Consider the following 20,212-nt stretch of genomic DNA (forward strand, 5'->3'; position numbering starts at 1 on the left):
CAGTAATGGGCTATTGTCTCCATCTCCCTGGCTCCCCGGATCGTTTCCCACCCTGTCTTTCTTTCTTGCGATTATCATACTTATTTAGTAGTCTTATATCTGCAGCATTTAGCGACACTGGGAAAACCTGGTTCAGAAAGGCTGAACTTTTAATTGTGGTGGAGAATAAGTTAGCAAAATTATTCTGCGGACGTCGAAAAGATGGGTTTTGTTCTTCTTTCTAAGTCGTCCCTTCCTAATCGCAATTCAACACCCTTTCCCAGCATTGCTCTGTATAAACTTCATGCTGCTAGACAAATAAATTCTTTGGAAAAATGCACATTTTTATTTGGAAATAATGCCATCTCTTTGTTAGATTTGCAGCAATCCTATTTTGCCTCTACTGTTTTTAAGTCGAAAATGAAAAATTATATAGAAGATGTTTGTGAATCTTATTGTACCGGATGGTATGTAGGTCAGCGTGCTGCACCACGACAGATAAGGCACAGCGAACAAGTGTTCTGTGTACTTACAAGCAAATATCAGTCATAATAGAAGTAGACAGATCTACAAGAGCGTTTTGGCTTAGGAAATGTTTCTTGTCATTAGCATTTAAAAAAAGCTATGAGATTCAGGCCTATCAGCACCGATTCACAGCAAAGCCTGGCTTGCACAGGTTGTTATCTGTTCAGTACAGAGGTGCAGCTGGTTAGCAAATGGATTTGCAGATTTTTTTTTTTCGCAGGGATGAGTAAAAAGGCAAAGAATCAGGTACTTACAACCCATTCAGAATGTAACAATTTTGTTTGTGTTATAAACCAAACCTTCTGTTTTTGCAAACTGCATTATTTTTAGAAACAGAACCCAGGGAAAAAAAAAAAAACCCGGCTGATTTAAAAAAAAAATCTTTATTCATATTCCAATATCCCTAAGGGCTCTAATATCCATGAAGTAATACCAGCAAAGGGAGCCATAAGGACGGCAGACTTCCATGATTCAGTTTACAATTCTGCTTTATTGTGTTAGCAGTCAAGTCAAAAGGCAATATCTAATATTTTTTAATTTTTTTATTCCTTTTCTCCATGCAGGGACTCAAATGGAAGAGGGGGGAAGGTGGGTGGGTTGAAGGGGTGTTGTGTGAGTGTCTTTGTGTGTATGCATTGTTATCAATCCCGTAATTGGACAGCTAGGGGCAAGCATATTCTTTCTTTTGAGGGGAAATAAAATCTGGGGAGTTGATGGTCATTATCGAAGAGGATTTCAAAACATGGAGGTTATAATAGGTACTCTGTAACTCCAGTTGCATGGGGGTGTGGGTAGGGGAATGAGATGATTGAGTTATTGAGAAGATCAAAGTGCCTGTGCTGAGAAAGGATAAGATATGTCTGAGTGTCCCTACTCCCCGAGTCTGAGATGTGTGCTGCTCATTTATCTTGAAGCAGGCTGAGGAATTTTGGTCTTTGGCTTTTAATAATAGAGGAGGTATATAAGGATACCAAAATCAGGAGAACTGAGTTAAGGGACACATTGTGCAATGAAGGTGGTCTAGATAGTATTTACAGTGGCAATGTCAAGCTGTGACTTCTGTCAGATTTGGCACGTCATGAAACATTGCACCAAAAATCAAATCTGAGGTGTGGAAGATGGAGACGGAATTCCCATGAATGATTAGGTGAGTGATCAAGCAATCTAACAGCTTCGAATATGTCACAATTACTGCTCAAGGAGAAAATATTTACATTTGACACTTTCCACTTCTGTTTGGTTCATTAATAGAAAGGTGATGGAAACCTGTCCAATAAATCCAGCTCACTCAAATTCTCTGCTCCATCTCAGGTCTTAGATCAAAGATTGGAATGAAAGGAGGGCGAGATAATAAAAGAGCAGACGGAAATTAAGGACTCTTTTGAACATTCTGGAAATATTTGACAAATGAAATGCTCTGTTGAAGTACAACACCACGTATTTTTGATTACAGTGCTTTATTAGGAAATAGACAATCAGCTACTTCACTTTCAAATCAAGTTTCTTTGAGTTATTTTCTTCTGCTTCCTGGCAAGGTGAATGTTCTTTCTTAATTAAATCAGTACACTAGGATTCATTTAGTCAACAAATGTTTAGAGAGCACCTACTATGTGCAAGGCATTGTGCTATTTACTGAATGATTGGAAGTATCCAAGTGCTGTGCATGAATCTTGCTTTTTATTTTTCCTGGATAATATTGTGCTATATTCTCTCTAGTTGGCACTGAAAGAGAAGATTTCTTGACTGGGACTCAAGGGAAATTTGGAAGAGAAAATGTGATATTCCATTCCAAATTTCTAAGGCACACACATCTCTGTATGATCTATATATAGAGATATATTTTTATATATGTGTGTATGTGCTTATATACATATATTCATTAATTAGTTTAACTCAACCATCCTATCATAGGTCAAGGTACTTTTTAGTGTGGAGCTCTCTTTCCTTCTCATTGTTGGCTGCTAAGGATTAGAAGGGCAGCTAGGTGGTCTAGTGGATAGAATGCTGTGTCTGCAATCAGGAAGTATCAGCTTTCTGAGTTCAAATCTGACCTTAGACACTTACTAGCTGTGTGATCTTGGGCAAGTCATTTAACCTTGTTTGCCTCAGTTTCTCATCTGTAACATGAGCTGTGGAAGGAAGTGGCAAACCACCGCAGTATCTTTGCCAAGAAAACCCCAAGTTAGGTCATGAAGGGTCAGCATGACTGAACAGCAACAACAAAAATTAGCATTATAAAGCTCAGAGGAAGACCAAGTAGCTGAAAGGGAAGTAGGGGTAACAAAGAGGTGAAAGTGTCATTTGCTGCATGCTGTGGGAGTAAAGAAAATCATAATTACTCAGGTCCCCTACCAGCATCACAGAACTTGCTCTTCCTGTTCCTGCCATCTAGACTTCCTTTCCATCTTCCTTCCCTCTTTTCTTTTCTTCCTTTCCCCTTTTCTCCCTCCCTCCAGCTCTCCATTTTCTGTATTTGGATTTCCATGTGCAATAGAACTTTTTTTTTCCCCAGGAGGTTGCTACAAGTAGCTATGAAAAACTACAATGGAGGAAGGGTGGGGAAAGTGAAAATGAACATTAGATTGAAAAAGCTGCTTCAACATCAACCAAATATGGTCTTCATTGCTTAAGGAAGAAAAGACATAAACTTTCGGTATTTACCTCAATGCTGCAAGTCAAGGCAACAGGCATTTATTAGGGGCTTCCTATGTGCCAGGCACAGAGCTAAGGGCTAGAGAGATACAAATATGGATAAAAAGAAAGATAGTTGCAGCACTTAATGGGGAAGACAATAAAAAAAAAAGGGAGCTGAAAAGGGGAGGGTGAGAGCAGATGAAGGAGGAAAACCGAAGTCCAGAGAGCGAAAGATGACTAGCCTAAGCCTTACCCCAAAACGCAGATTCTAGGAGGAATTCACCAACAGGAGAAAGGGAGATTCATGCTTTCACTGGGATAGAAAGGAATCTCCACCCACCCCCTCCAAAGCATATCAGAGTCCCTCAGTGCAACAGTAGGTCTTAATGGTGATGAGTGTTTTCAGACTTAATTAGATGGTCCCTGCATGACTAACATATAGTTAATCACTGGACTACATTAAATACGATTCTACTGTCTCATTTGGGCAAGGAGGTGACCTGGATTCATAACCAAGTTGAAAAGGTTCTGTGTACTGGAACAAGAACAGAGATGAAATAGTCAAGGTAGAGGAGACTAGACTGGTGCCTAGTAATAGCTAACATTAATATGCACTTTTAAGCTTGCAAATCTCTTTACATATATTATCTCAATTGATCCCCACAATGTGAGGTAGGTTTTATTCTTGTGTACAGTTTCTAGACAAAGCATCTGAGACTGAAGGAGATGAAGTTATTCTTGTAGGCTTATATAACTATGAAGTGTCTGAGGCAGGATTTGAACTCAGGCCTTTCTGACTCCAAGTCCATCACTCCGACTATTTGCTTCCTAGACACATATCTCATGGAATACAGGCTTTCCTTCATTCATATTCCTTGCAGTGTGTTCTAATTGAGCCCCTGCTACACTTGGCGAGTATATTTTATTGACGACAATGATGATCCTATGTTGAGAGAACCTCGTCTTCATTTTGTTCTTATTCCTGATCGGGGGAACATTTAGGGCGTGCCCCTGGGGACTATCGTTCCTTCATACTCAAAGAGGACCAAAATGACATTACCATGTTGGGGTCAAGGTACAGTGTGTTCAGTTGTGGCTAATCAGACCATTATGAACTTGGAAGGCTCTTTCATAGGTTGAGCACAAATAGTCCATTTGAACATTTGGGAGGGAGATGTCTCCAGACGTGCACATCTCACCTTTCTTTGGAGCTACTGAGATTCTGCGTTGCTCATAGAGCCCAAGTGCCTTTTTTGATGCAGGCATTTGTGTTGGGTGGTCCTGTGCCAGTGTCTCCTATGTCTCACAACTGATACTAAAGTTCTTCAAAGAGACCTTGAGAGTGTCCTTGTGTTGCTTCTTCTGACCTGCATGTGAGCTCTTGCTTTGTATGAGTTCTCTATAAAATAGTCTTTCAGGTAAATATAAGTTTGGCATTTGGACTACATGGCCAGCCCCTCTGCAGTAGAGTCTGAATGCTTGGCAGCTCAGCTTGAGAGAGGACCTCGGTGTCCGGTACCTCATCCTGCCAGGTGATTTTCAGAATCTTCTTAAAACAAATCAAATGGAAATAGTTTAGTTTTCTGGCATGGTTCTGGAAGACGAGAGATACTGCAAACAACCTAAAAAATTCAATCTTCTCCGTTTAGCATTTAAAATAGCCACAGTTTTAGGAGCTCATGATACCAACATGCTTTATATCCTGGCATCCCTTGCTCTATGTGAAGGAGGTACATTCTGAAAAGGATGATTCCATACTTAATTTTCCATTAAGTATTACAACATGTTTGCAGCCAAGGAACACAGGATTTAGAGAGGGAAGGTATCTTAGTAAAATCATCTCCTTTGGGGTTCTTCACCCAGGATCCATGGCCTCTTCTCCCCATTGAGAGATTTCATGGAATCTTTAAATTTGGGTGGAAAAATATACTTTTATTTTCACTGATGTCTAACTGAAATTTAGTATTCCTTCAATTATTTAAAATCATTATTCCAAGAAGGGATCTTTGGGTATTAGCAAACTGCCAAAGGGATCTATGACACAAAAAAGGTTCAGAATCCCTGAACTAGTTTGCACAAGATGATTTTTTTTTTTAAATGAGAAAACAGGCTCAGAGAAGTAATTTGCTAAAGATCATTCAGTAACAGTGTCAGGATTTGAACTTAGGTCATACGACTCCAAGTCTAATGCTTATATTTATGATATAACTCGAGATGAATCACAATGGGAAAACTGTCAGTCTCAACATATGACAAAACCACATTTAAAAAGTACTATATCTTTTAAAAGCATATTTAACACAAAGGACCAACCAAAGTGAGCCAGAGTTAGGTACTATGAAAAGTCAAAGAAATCACTTCTACATGAAAAACTCATTTGCATCATTCTTCAGTCATTTCAGTTGTGTCTGAGTCTTTTCACCCCAGTTGGAGTTTTCTTGGCAAAGATGTTGAAGTGGTTTGCCATTTCCTTCTCAGGCTCATTTTTACAAATGAGGAAACTGAGGCAAATAGGGTTTAAGCGACTTAGAGCCACATAGCTAGTAACTGTCTGAGGCCATATTTGAACTCAGAAAGATGAGTCTTTCTGACTCCCAGCCTGGTGCCCAGAAATTGTGCCACACAGCTGCCCTACATACACATCACATAAGGCCAAATAAAGTAATATAAGGTTTAATGACTGATGGAGAACTGTTTAATTTCATATACCCCCAAGGGGAGGATGGTAAATGTTTAACAATAGGCTCTCTGAAAAGACATGCCTGACTTTTCATTTTAATTTGCAATAACATTTTCTCTATTCTTTTTTTAAAAAACAAAACAAAACAGGACAAGAAACCAAACCTTGCTTTGAGTCTCGTTTTGCTGATTTCTGAGGTGTAAATACACTGAAAATTTAACAATTGACTCCTAAGAGCAGATATATGCTGTCTCCAGCACACACCTATCCATTCCTCAACTTAATTTTATAACCTTCAAGCATTCCCTACGCCTGATTTTTTAAAAGGACAATTTTAAAATTAGTTCCCTAATGAATAATTATAACACAAATCTTTAGAGAATACAATTCCCACTGCCCTTATGGTGAACCAATAAGCCATAAGGACTACTTTACTTGGGATTGTAGGGGATCCATGAACTTGGATGGAAAAAATTGTATCTCCGTTCTCATTGAACTCTAACAGAAAATTTAGTGTTTTTTTCAATTATGAATATAGACAACAAACCACAGCAGTCTTAGCTTTTCCAAACTGCCATAGGGGTCCGTGCCATACACAAAAAAAAGTTAACCATGCCACGCCTCTGATCTAAATCTTAACATATTGACCTGCTTTTTCTGAGTCTCCTTGGACATTTCCAGCCTTTCTATTAGATGGAGAGTGTCATGGGACATAAAACTCTATACTAAGGTGGGGAGGGGCAGAAGACCTCCTGCTTATTATATGGGTCATCTCAAGTGAATTACTTTCTCTCTTGGGACCTCAGTTTCCTTATCTGTGAGATAAAGCAATTTGACTAGACGTTCTCTCTAGGATTCCTTCCAGTTTTGACATTCTGTGACTCTGTGGTCTTTCATCTCTACTTTTGCCTTGACTTCTTGCCTCCCACTGCTATTTCTATGAGTTTAGAAATTGACCTCCCCGACTGATGATGTGTCTTTGCTCTTTCTACTTGCGCAAAAAGGAAATTCCAAGGAAAGGAGTTGACCTGCTTTTTTTTTGTCAAGGACTGAACCTGGGTTTGAGTTTCCTTAGGTATTTGAATTATGCAGAATTTAAAAATTTCTCTTCTATCTTCTTAGCCTCCTTATGCATTGTGTGTGGGTAGACATACATATGTATGTATTCACATAGGTATATATATACATATATACATACATATGTGTATATAGATATAATTATGTATACACACAACAAAAGGAGGTTAAGAAAATAGGCTATATACAGGCAATTAAAATATAGGAGATTGTATGTATGTATTTGTGTATGTATCTATATCTATATGGAACTGAAGAAGGTTCTGAAACTGAAAGATGGCAGAGTAAAAATTTGGCTCCCTTCTAGGTGACCAGGAGGCATTTATCTGGAAAATTCCCCTCAAGATGGCAAAGGAAACGTTTTGAAACAATGGTGGAAACAAACATTTTTTTTTTTGGTGTGTGGAATCCACTGCCATGTTAAGACAGGTTGCCATGTGGTGAGGAAAGTCTGCATCAGCTTCTGGTAGTAAGCTGGAACCTTAAATTAAGCTATATCACATTTTTGTATGTATAACACAACATAATGGCAAAATATACCTACAGGAAGAATCTAGCACCTCCAAAAATTTAAAGTGGTATGTCCCTTCCTCCCCCTTCCTTTTTTTTTTTTAAGCTAAAGTAATCATCTGTTCACATAGCGGCGTTAACAGCTGAAAAGACATGGCAGGGAATTGAACAAATTCAACATTCATGGCAGACAGATTTTCTCCTTCTGTGTGTGTGGATTGGACATGACTGTGAACAGTTGGAGGTCAGACCATCACTAATATGTAGAAAACTTTTGATGTTAATTTACCATTAAAAAATATATTAATTTTTGGCAGAGGTGTGAATATCCTTGTCTTGCCTAAAGCTTTATTTCTGTGATGCACAGAGAGATAAAATCCACACTGGGCCAATTGGAAGAGCAAGTAAACTTTTTCCCTTTTAAAGCTCTATTTTGTTGCTCATTGCAGACATGGAAAAGATTTTTTGTTTAGCTCACTGAAAAATCTCCCTCAAATGACCCAGATGATCAGGGAGGGACTGTGACTCTAAGAAGGACACAAAAATATGCTTTATAGGTTTCATTTTATGGGTCTCCCCAAACCAGTCCTTCTAATGGTCAATTTAATTTCGGCTATATTTAGCAAGCAAACATTCTCGTTGAAGAGACTAGTGTGTGACATTAGAGAAGGCTTTGTCTTTCCATGGCAATTCAAGAAGCATTTATTCAGCACTTACTAGGTTCCAGGCATTGAGGATACATGAACAAAAAATGAAAATAATCCGTAACTTCAAGAAGCTTACATCTAGTTGGAGGGAAACAACTTGGAAACACGTGAGTATGGAGTCCATATTGAAAAGAGAACGTTGACACTATGATTCTCTGCCTTCTTGAGGGCACTTTTCAATATAAATTTGTCAGTCAAAAGTCTGATTGTTTAAATATGAATGGACCAAGTTTCAATCCTGTCTAATCTTTTGGACTACACTATTTCCACCTACGTAAACAATGTGAAGGTAATTAAAAAAAACATTTGGGGATTGAAGATTATGGTTTGGAAAATTTTTACCTTTTCTTTATGCAGTAAGAAAATAAAAGAACTTTTATTATATGAACAAAAAAAATGATCATTTTTGATGCATTGACATCTGACATAAAATGATATTGATACTGGAACCTGCTCTGAATAAATCTATCTTTACCTGGGTCTGTTTGAAATCCTTACAATCCCTATCTCCCTTGAGCTTTGTTCCTTCATTGTTGCCCTAGGTAATAAGGATTGGTACTAGGTTTCACAACTTTGTTGTTATTATTTTAGAAGTCCCTACATGTGGAAGTGAAAAGGAAGATTTTCTGAAACAAGGGAGGTATGGATTTGGAATCTTCTGGTGTTGAGGTTCTCTCCTTTCCACTCTCCTGTTCTATGAATGGATACCAGTATATGAAGTTGATGCCTATGGAGACTTCCCAAGAGAAGGCTCACCGACAGCATTTTAAATATTCCAGAGATACTTGCAAAATGGATTTGGGTTGTCTTCCGACTATGCACAATTCTCTGAGGGCCCTAAGAATGTGCAGATTTTAATTTTTGCTTAAGTATGGGTGTATGTATTTAAGGCATCATTATCCTGGTTGTGTCCTAGACAGGTATATGGAATCAAATCAGTAAGCATTTATTAAGCACATAATGTAGTCTCAGCATCATATGAAGTCCTTTTGCAGGCCCCAGACAAGTATAAGTAGTATCCTACCTAGTTAAGGTAGAAAAGATGTACATATGTGAAGTGAAGTTAGGCTCTGTTTCTACATACACACACCTATGTGTGTATATCAATATGTATATATATATATATGTATATATTTCTATATATGTGTATATTTTATAATAAAATGCTAGCTTGCATAATAGGTATTATAACTAATATAAAAATTTGGCCATGGGGAAGATCACTTTGGGATGGGTTAATTAGAGAAGGTCTTATGAAGGATGTGGGACTTAAGATGGGTTTTGAAGGAAGTGTAGGATTTGGGTTGGTAGGCAAAAGAGGGAAGGTTGTTCCAAGTACGGGAATAGTGTGAACACAGAGTTAGGAGATAGATTAGCCTGACTGGGTCATACATAGGACACAGTTCATTTGAAGGAATAGTGGGAAACCCACAGTTATCCTCACAGGAATTGATTGGGAAGAATATTCTAGGTCCATTTTCATCAGTTTTTCAAGTTTTCCCAACAGGAATGTAGAAATGTAAGAGGAAGTACAAGATGGACTTAGAATAGTTAATCCTCTGTTCCAGTGTCTGTTAACATATTTTAATGAAGACATAGGAAAGCCAGGTAATTGGTTGAGGCCTTTCTATACATTCAATAAATTATCTCTATTAGTTATTATAAATTCCTTGATTTCTTAGTTCAAAAACCCAGATTGTGACCGACTTAAGGCTGTTATATCTCATAATGGGTCAAGTAGGAGATGGCTAAACAGAGATGTTCTCTCAGCTTGACTGAATTTTTGACTAGTTTTGTGAAATGAGACAGAAGTTTGAGTATTTGGGGATGGAGTTGGAGGGTATAGAGAAAGGGACAAATCTTAGTACATACCGATTGAACAACTTAATTAGAGAGCTCATAGGATCGAGATTTGGAAGGGAACTTCGAGGCAGTCCTGTTCTCCCCTCTCATTTTATAGATAAGAAAACAGGCACAGCATGTAAGCAGTGCAAGTGGCCTTGTGGGATTCCGTCTCTAAATCCATCGTTGTTCTCCCTGTAGTACACTACCCTTGCTGCCCCCACATCCTAGGCTCTCCATGCTCCCCACTAATTTCTTTGTCCTCTCTTTCATTTCTCTTCCTCAGTGGAGTCTACAAATACTATAGAATGTGATCCCTCTTTGGTAGGGTGATCATCTAAGAACACTTAGTATGAAGGATATAACCCCCCCTTCTTCTGACATTTTGTTAGCAACACACACACACACACACACACACACACACATTTTAATCAAACTAGGCTCCCTACCTCCTTTTCTTCCCCAAACCCACACATTTAATCAATAATTGCTACTGGAAAGTGAAACCTGTTAGTGTTCAGGTGAAAGAAAACTATCCCGTAGGATGAATAATACAACTTCAAGAACTGGGTCAGAAACAAAACCAAGTAGTTGGGCATAATGTGAGTGAATGTCTGAGGGCTAAGGGAAGCACGCAGGAATCTGAAACAACAATCATATACAAGTTTGGCTTATGCGGTGCTGTAAATATGGCTCCTGAACAAGAATAGTGAGGAAAAGAAAAATAAAGAGGGGGAAAAATCGTTCTGGGTGCTGGAGGCTGTCTTTCTTTTTGCAGGAATTCTGTTGTCACTTGTGAAGCTCTAAAACTCGTTCCAAGGCCTGCTGGCACCGATGTGGGTCTGCAGTACTCACTTGGCAAGGTCTCTTCCTATTGCTGGCAGGGTGGAGCATGGACCTCTTCCTGCGTTGTTTGCTGCACAAGAGCCAACCATTGTGGCCACTCACGAGGCAAGCCTGGCAGCGGAAGGACCCAGATGCCAAGCTCTGGATTGGACTTCTGTTCAGTTTGTCGCCGGCCTCTTCCCTGGCATCTGCCCTGGCTTTACAGCAGCCTGTGTCTCCGTCTGCAGAGCTGGGTTCAGGATTAGTCTTCTGCTGGCTACCATGCTCGTTTGGTCACTGTTTCCCTTTTGAATTATCCTTGATTATGAGGAATGTGCCTTCCTTCCCCAGCGCATTCCACCCAAGGTACAGGTGCACACAATGTGCCTTCACAGCTGAGAGGGAGAAAGGGGGTGGGGATGTTCTTTGAAATCACTGACCATTGTTAGCAAGAGCCCTGGATGAGAAACACCTTTCTTCAATCATGAAAATTTAAAGGGAAATGGGAAGGCTTGTATTGTAAGCATAAATCCACTCATTTTCCTCTAAGGGATAGCCTTTTCTTCCCCAATAAAGGGTATGTGTATGTGTATGTGTGTTTTATTTTTTAGAAACAATTATCAACAGGGGCTCCTTTATTATTTTTTTTCTTAATGTTTGAATTCCATGTTCTTTTGCTTCCGTGAAATATCAATGTTCCTTTAGGGCAAGAATTACAGCTCTACCTTTTTCTTATCACCTTATCCTATGATGGAGACTCAGGCAGGCAATAGAATCATGTTTAAATCACAGATTTAGAGCTGAAAAGGACTAAAGCCATTGAATCTAACCTCCTCATTTTACAGATGATGAAGCTATGGCATGGGCTAGGTGACTTGCCCAGAGTCACACAGCCAGTAAGGATATAAGGTGGGAATTGAACCCAGGTCTTCCTTTAATCCAAGTTCAGAGTTCTATCTATTATTCTTTCTTTTGTTATTTTTTATTAATAAATTTATTTATTTTTTAGTTTTCAACATTTGCTTCTACAAGATTTTTGGTTCCAAATTTTCACCTCATCTTGCCCCTTCCCCCACCCCAAGATGGCATGCATTCTGAATTCCCCTAGTCTGCCTTCCCTTCTATTTCTCCCCCCCTTCTCTTATTCCATTCCCCTTCTATTTTCCTGTAGGGCAGGATAGATTTCTGTACCCCATTTCCTGTGTTTCTTATTTCCCAGTTGCATGTGAAAACATTTTTTTTAAACATGTGTTTTTAATTTGGGTTCCAAATTTTCTCCCTTCCTCCCTCCTCACCCACCCTCATTGAAAAGGCAAGCAACTCAATATAGGTTATACATGTGCAGTTAGGCAAAACACTTCCATAGTAGACATGCTGTGAAAAACTAACTCTATTTCCCTTAATCCTATCCTGCCCTCCCCCATTTATTCTATTCTTTCTTTTGATCCTGTCCCTCCTCAGAAGTATTTGCTTCTGATTACCCCCTTTCCCAATCTGCCCTCCTCTCTATCATCCTCCTGTTCTCTTATCCCCTTCCCCCTATTTTCCTGTAGGGTAACACAGATTTCCATACCCAATTGAGTGTGTATGTTATTCCCTCCTTAAGTCAAATCCTATGAGAATAAGATTCACTCATTCCCTTTCACCTTCCCCCATTTCACTGTAAGAACCTTTTCTTTTCTGTTTTTTTGTGAGATAATTTACCCTGTTCTACCTGTCCCTTTCTCCTTCTCCTAGTGTAATCCTCTCTCACCCCTTAATTTTATTCTCCAGATATTACCCCTTCATCTTCAACTCACACTGTGCCCTCTACCTATCTATCTATCTATCTATCTATCTATCTATCTATCTATCTATCTATACATACACACGTATAATTTTTTTCCCTCCAACTACCCTAATACTGACAAAGGTCTCATGAGTTACAAATATCATCTTTCCATGCAGGAATGTAAACAGTTCAACCTTAATAAGTCTCTTATGATTTCTCTTTCCTGTTTACCTCTTCATGTTCCACTTGAGTCTTGTGTTTGAAAGTCAAATTTTCTATTCAGCTCTGGTCTTTTCATCAAGAATGCTTGAAAGTCCTCTATGTCACTGAATGATCATTTTTTTCCCCTGAAGGATTATACTCAGTTTTTCTGGGTAGGTGATTCTTGGTTGTAATCTTATCTCCTTTGTCCTCCTGAATATTATATTCCATGCCCTGTGGTCCCTTAATGTAGAAGCTGCTAAATCTTGTGTTATCCTCATTGTGTTTCCACAATACTTGAATTGTTTCTTTCTGGCTGCTGGCAATATTTTCTCCTTGACCTGGGAACTGTGGAGTTTGGCTACAATATTCCTAGGAGTTTTCCTTTGGGGATCTCTTTCAGGAGGAGATCAGCAGATTCTTTCCATTTCTATTTTGCCTTCTGGTTCTAAAATATCAGGGTGGTTTTCCTTGATAATTTCTTGAAAGATGATGTCTAGGCTCTTTTTTTGATCATGGCTTTCAGATAGTCCAATAATTTTTAAATTTTCTCTCCTGGATCTATTTTCCAGGTCAGTTGTTTTTCCCATGAGATATTTCACATTGTTTTCTAATTTTTCATTCTTTTGGATTTGTTTTACAGTGTCTTGATTTCTCATAGTCACTAGCTTCCAATTGCTCTATTCTAATTTTTAAGGAAGTATTTTATTCAGTAATCTTTTGGACTTCCTTTTCCATTTGGCCAGTTTTGCTTTTTAGGGCATTCTTCTCCTCATTGGCTTTTTGAACCTCTTCTGCCATTTGGGTTAGGCTATTTTTTAAGGTGTTATTTTCTTCAGTATTTTTTTTTGGGTCTCCTTTAGCAAGCTGGTGACTTGTTTTTCATGATTTTCTTGCATCACTCTCATTTCTCTTCCCAGTTTTTCCTCTACTTCTCTTACTTGCTTCTCAAAATCCCTTTTGAGCACTTCCAAGGCCTGGGACTGATTCATACTTTTCTTGGAGGCTTTGGATGTAGGAGCTTTGACTTTGTTGTCTTCTTCTGGTTGTATGTTTTGATCTTCTTTGTCACCAAAGTGACTCTTTTTGTGAGGTTTGCTCATGATCCTGGCCAATTACGTGAATTTTAAACTTTGTTAAGGTAAGAGTCTGCTTCCAATGTGGAGAATGTACTGTCCCAAGCTTTGAGGGTTTGTACAGCTGTTTTCAGAGATACTTCTAGGGACCTGTAAATTTTCAGTTCTTTCAAGGTGGTATGATAAGGGGCAAGGTGTTTCCTCTCCACTGCCACAACAAGCTCCAGCACACTAGCACTCCTCCTCGCCCCAGGACTGCTCCTCAGAACTGTGACCCAGATCCAAGCATGGGCAGAGCAAGAGATTCCTGCCTCAGCACTGGCAAAGAGAACCCTGCAATCCCCCTCTGATCAGCCACTCGATTCCCCCTCAGTCTATGGGCTGGAAGCTCAGGAGGCAGCCGCTGCCCCAGAGGCTGTGCTCGGGACTTGTGGCTGAGACCTAGCTCCTTCTCTCACCGCAGTGACAGACTTTTCCCACTGACCTTCCAAGCTGTCTTTGGTGTTCATGGGTTGAGAAGTCTGGAAACTGCCACAGCTGCCTGTGATTCAGTCCTCTGAGGCCTGCTCCAAGGTCACTGCGGCCTGTGCGCCCACACCGAACTGCGCTCCTCTCCCCGCCTGGTGCAATATACCTTTCTAATCAACCATTGAGGTTGTCTTGGGCTGGAAATTTCTTTCACTCTGTCTTTTTGTGGGTTCTGCTGCTTTGGAATTTGTTCAGAGCCATTTTTTTACAGGTATTTGGACGGGTTTGGGGGAAAGCTCAAGCAAGTCACTGCTTTCACTCTGTCATCTTGACTCCGCTCCCCCTCTATCTATTATTTTAAGGCCAGTGATCTGTCCATTTTTCCAAACTCCCTCTCAAGTGAAAAATGTGGGGGCATATTCTTGGAAGAACAGAGTCTGATAGCTAAAGCTTACAGTGAACCAAAGAGAAAATCTATAGACAGCAACAGGATTTAAAAAAAAGCTGTATGGGGTAGAAAATCAAGTCAAGTCACCAAGTATTCATCAGGTGCTATCTATGTCCCAGGCACCGTGCTCAGGGCTGGAGATACAAAGAAAGGCAAAAAAACCCCCAAAACAAAAAACAAAACCAAAAACCAATCCCTGACCTTAAGGAACTCACATTGCAATGGAGGAGCTTCTATTCTAATGGAGACAGAAGGATGGATGCTAATAGATGAGAGGAATTCCCCTTCTTTATGTTTCTTGCTCAGGATGCTAATGGATGAGAGAGAAGACAAAACTATGTAACAGTTATTTTGCTTCTCTTTTCTCTGATAGGGGAATGTCCTTAGAAAGGACATATTACAAAAAGCTAATGGGAAGTGGAATCCCAAGATAAGTAAAGAAATAATTAAGAAAATAGTTGTCCTTGATGACTTGAAGGCACATGGCTCAAATGAACTACATTTTGAGGGTACTGATAGATCTGGTGGAAATAATTGTTGGGTCCCCATCAATGGTCTTTGAGAGGGGAGAATAGGAAGGGTGCCACAGGACTAGAGAGGGGAAGGGAATCATGTCTATAGTCTAGAGAATTGAACTCCTACTTTTGGGGAATGCTTATAGACTGGTTAAGGGCTGAGTAGGTCTGGGAGGAGCTGGGGTAGGAGCATATACAAATTTTTAACACATTAATTTTATTAATTTTGCTTCTATGCTTTTGAATAAAAGACATTATTTTGCAGCTAAGCCATACTTTTTGTAGCTGACTCGAACATACTATACTAGTATGATTATCAAAAAAGTAGGAAGGGAAGAAGGTGGAATTTCTGTTACTGGTGGGGGCTAAGCCAAGAGACTAATAAAGTACCTCATACAGACCACTACCCTAGACTGATGAGCTGAGCCTTGCCATTCACAGAGCTGGGGGATTGAAAACATCGTGTCCTGACTTGGGGAGGTGATGGACCAATTGAACTCTCCCCTGGTCAGACCAGGTTTGCGGTATCATTCAGTTCAGTTATGGGTATAATATTTTTTGGAGGATATTGATAAGTTGGACTGTGCTCATAGGAGGGGTAGCCAGAATGGTGAAAGGCTTCAAGACTTTATTATATGAGGTTTGGTTGAAGGAACTGGGTATATTTAGCTTGAAGAAGAGAAACTTTAGGAGGGATATAATATCAATCTTCAAATATTATTAATTCTGTTTCAGGGAAGAGGGACTAGATTTGTTCTGCTTGGTTCTAGAGGACATAAGAAGGAGTTCTAGATGAAAGTTATGAGACAGGTCGATTTTGGTTTGTTGTAATCACTCACATGCTAACAGTTATCCAAAAAGAGAATGAGCTCTGAGGGAGTAATCTTGAGCTGTTCCGACTGAGGCTGGATGATCGCTTTTTGGAGATGTCGTACAGAAAATTCTTCAGATAGGGGTTGGACCAGATGACCTCTGAGGTTCTTTGAGATTTTGAGACTCTGTGATTTTGTGATCTCATAATAGAAAAAGAATAATAAGCATTGATATAGTGCTTTAAGGTTTGCAAAGTGCTTTACTTATGTTATCTCGTTTGACCCTCACAATGCCCTTATGAAGTAGAAGCTATTATTACCTCTGATTTTACAAATGAGGTAACTGAGGCTGAAAGAGATTAAATGACTTGCTCAGAGTCACACAGCTAGTTAGTGTTTGAGGCAGAATTTTACCTGAAGCCTTTTTGATTGCAAATGTAGCACTCTCTCCTTGACCTCAACAATACACAATTTGACGATGTAGAGGACATAATCCTTACCTGACAATAACCATCACTATCACTCCATATCTTAGAATTGGTCAGGTCATCAATAGCTTTCTGAGTCTGTCATTTCATCGTCAAACATTGATGATTCTTAAATGGTAATCACGACCAGCTTTTAATACATTTATGTTGCTGCTCACCAACTTCCTACCAACTCCTACGTTTTGCCAGTTGGCCAAGAATAACAAATCCAATTGGTGGAGATCGTGGATAACCCTTTCTGTGCGAGAAAAATGGGGGATATGAAAGAGTTAACATGTCTGATCTCTCCTTGAAAAGCTAACAATCTATTTGGGGAGATAACAATTTCAGGCAATGATTAAGGAATACTAACTTCTGGAATATCTGTATTCTAAATGGGGAAGTTCTATAGCTGGTGGTGTGAAAGCATGAGATTTTTTTATTACTTTTTGGGTTCACAGCCAGTATAATTTCTGGAATTACAAATGTGTTTACTCCAGAGGTATTGTTCTATAGATGTCACCTAAGTCTCATTTCCCCCTCTGATTTTATCCAACAAGTATTCATCAAGCACCCACTGTATGCATGACACTGAGCTATGTTGCTAATCCTAGGTTTTCACAGTTAGTTTTCATTAAAATTTAGAAGCAATTATTTGAATAACATTTCAGATACACCAAAACCTTCCTCCAGAACCACATCTTGACATGGAGTTGATTTTGGATTCCTGAAAGCTATGATAGAAGAGTGCAAGTTCTAAAGCTCTGTTAGCTCTTATCAAACTGCCAAAAGTGTGAGTACTGACGTGATGATGGACTGGGGTATGCCTGTTTTCCAGGGACCAACCTTGCTAAGACTGGAGATGCCTATCATAAGTTTGGCTGCATGCATGGTAATGGACTTCTTTGACTACAGCAATTTTTTTTTCATGAGGTAATCAGAGTTAAGTGACTTGCCCAAGGTCACATAGCTAGTAAGTGTCAAGTGTCTGAGGTCAGATTTGAACTCAGGTCCTCCTAACTCCAAGGCCGGAGCTCTATCAACTGTGCCATCTAGCTGCCCTGGCAACACTAACTCTTGAAGACCATCTGCTAAATGTGACCTTAAACAAATCATTTGTTAATCAAGGTCAACATTGCTACTCTGATCATTTTGAGAATGTTTTAAGAGATTATACTTAATACGATATTGAACCGTTCTGTATTTCAGTTTCCACACTTGTAAAATTGGAGGGGAAGGTCAGACTGGATGACCAAGGTCCTTTTCAGTTTTAAATCTAATATCCTACCTTCTGAGCCTACATCATAAGAAGTTTGTGGGCAGCCATCAATGGAGAAAAGATCTGCCTTGAAATCCCAGACACAGACCAAGATAAGACAAGAAGGATGCCACCCACAACTCTTCCCACTTGCTTAGTTCTTATCTTAGAGTTGGCAGCACAAATTAGTTGGACACCGACTTTCCTTTTTCATGAGCAAAAGGAAAAGGTCAGGGTCCTAAAACTTCATAGGATCTCTTTTCAGTCATGTTATACTACGAAGTCCTATATTCCAGCCCATCACCAAAAGCAGGACTTCCTCTTACAAAACCTCTGAGAGATGGCCCGACTGTTTGGCTTCTGCTCTAACACTTCCAGCTGTACTACCTACCTGAAGCAGTCTATTGCATCCTTAGACAACTCTAGTCCGAAGTTTGGCATCTGGGGATCTGGGTTTGACCCCTAGCTCCATTAGTAATGATTTATTCTCAGTAAGCCAAAATCTATTCCATGTTAATTTCGTTAGCCCTAGTTCTGTCCCCTGGATCAGCACAAAATAATTTTACTCCCCCCCCCCCATTAAAATCCTGCAAATATTTGAGATCAGTGACATGTCCCTAGAGCCTTTTCATCTTTGGGCTAAGCATCTCTAATTTCTTCTATCATTCCTCATATAGTGTGTTTTCCAGACCCCCTCACTGGATCTTATTAATGTCCTTTTAAAAATGTGGTATCCAAAGCTGAAAGCATTCTTCTGTGTGTGGTCTGACTAGACCCAACTACTGTGGGACTCATTATTTCCTTCTATCTGGTCATTATACTTCAATTAATGCAGCCAAAAATTACATTAAAATTTTAGCACTGAGTCGACCTTCTGATGGAAGCCAATGATAGCTTAACATTTCCTGTTCACGTAGGATCCTTAATTCTACTTTCCAAAGAGAAGATTATGAGCAAGCTTAATGCCAAATGTAAATATGTTATCTTTATAGAGTAACTCAGACATTCAAGGCTCAAATTCTCTAAAGTATTAACTTAGAAAGTTCAGCCTTTTTTTTTTTTTAAGACAGTCTATTACTATGGAGTAAGGCAAGTGTCTCTTGAGCTAGTCGGCATGGGGGGGGTAATATTTTTATATTGAATATTTAAATTGAAGAAAGGATCCCATAAAAGTTCTATTATAAGCCACTTTTATAAACTTTGGTATTACTCCTACTCTTGACCACCTCCCCACCTGTGCCAACTCAGTGCTACTCCAAACATCTGATCAATCAATCAACGTGTATCTTCACTGAGGCCTGAACTCTCTCCAGACTCCTCCTTCTCCTGTCTCCTTCACTACCTCCCTGGGAAACCTCCACTCTGGTGCCTTCCTTTCCTCATTGGTGACCCCATTCTTGGGACCACAATTTGAGGAAAGACTCCAGTCATGTTTCACCTTACTTCTGCCTGGAATTTCCCCACAAGCCTCCTCCTTTTTCTCTTTGCCTGTCACATTGCTGCCGTGTAAGTAACCCTTCATTCCTTTCCAGTTTACCTTTATAGTGTTGTCTTCCCTTATTAGAATGTTAAGCTCCTTATGAAGAAGATCTGTCTTGCTTGGATTTGTACCCTCAGAAATTAGCATAGTGTCTGGCACACAATAAGAGCCTTATAAATGTTTCATCTCTCCCTGTCTCTGTCTGTCTTTGTCTATCTCTTTGTCTCATCCACTCTGCGTAATGCACCATAAAACACTTATGTTTCCTATTTCACAAAATTATTATGAGGAACATGCTTTTTTTGTAAACTTGAAAGTGTTAGGGATTGTGGTGGTTCTCTTCCATCACTTTTTTTGATTCTCATTGCAAAGGAATTGAAAATGGAGAAGAAGAATAAGCTCAAAGTAGGAAAAGGATTCCTTAAGCCCATAGTTATTCAACATGGAAACATCTTCAGTTGTCTTGGATTGGAGCTACATGGTTTACTCCAAAGGGAGAATAAATTCATGTGGTGAGTTGACACATGCCTATGCCTGTTTCCTTAAATGTATGGCTATTTGGAGGCTCTTTCCCTTGACCCAGTATAATAATGGTTGGCTTTACTACTCATAGTATATGAAGTGTATTTAACTCAGCTTGGAAGGGAGAGTCTTAGTACTTTCACAGCCCAAAGGAAATGGACAGAAAATATAGTCCCTTGTTGATGCTTTCTTAGATGATTGCTATAGCTTTCATTCTCCTTCTTCCAGCCCATCCTTGACACCACTATTAGACTCATCTTCCTCATGCACGTGTTTATGATCACCCTATCAATGGCTGAGTAAAGTTTTCAAACACTTCAGTCTAGAATAAAAGTCCTGTAACATTGTGATGTGTACTCGACTTTTCTTTTTTAAATTTTATTTTATTTTTAGTTCCAAATCTCTCTTCTCCTGC

Source organism: Vombatus ursinus, unplaced genomic scaffold, assembly GCF_900497805.2.
Source record: "Vombatus ursinus unplaced genomic scaffold, bare-nosed wombat genome assembly UNPS02014799.1, whole genome shotgun sequence".
In the NCBI taxonomy this organism is placed as follows: Eukaryota; Metazoa; Chordata; class Mammalia; order Diprotodontia; family Vombatidae; genus Vombatus; species Vombatus ursinus.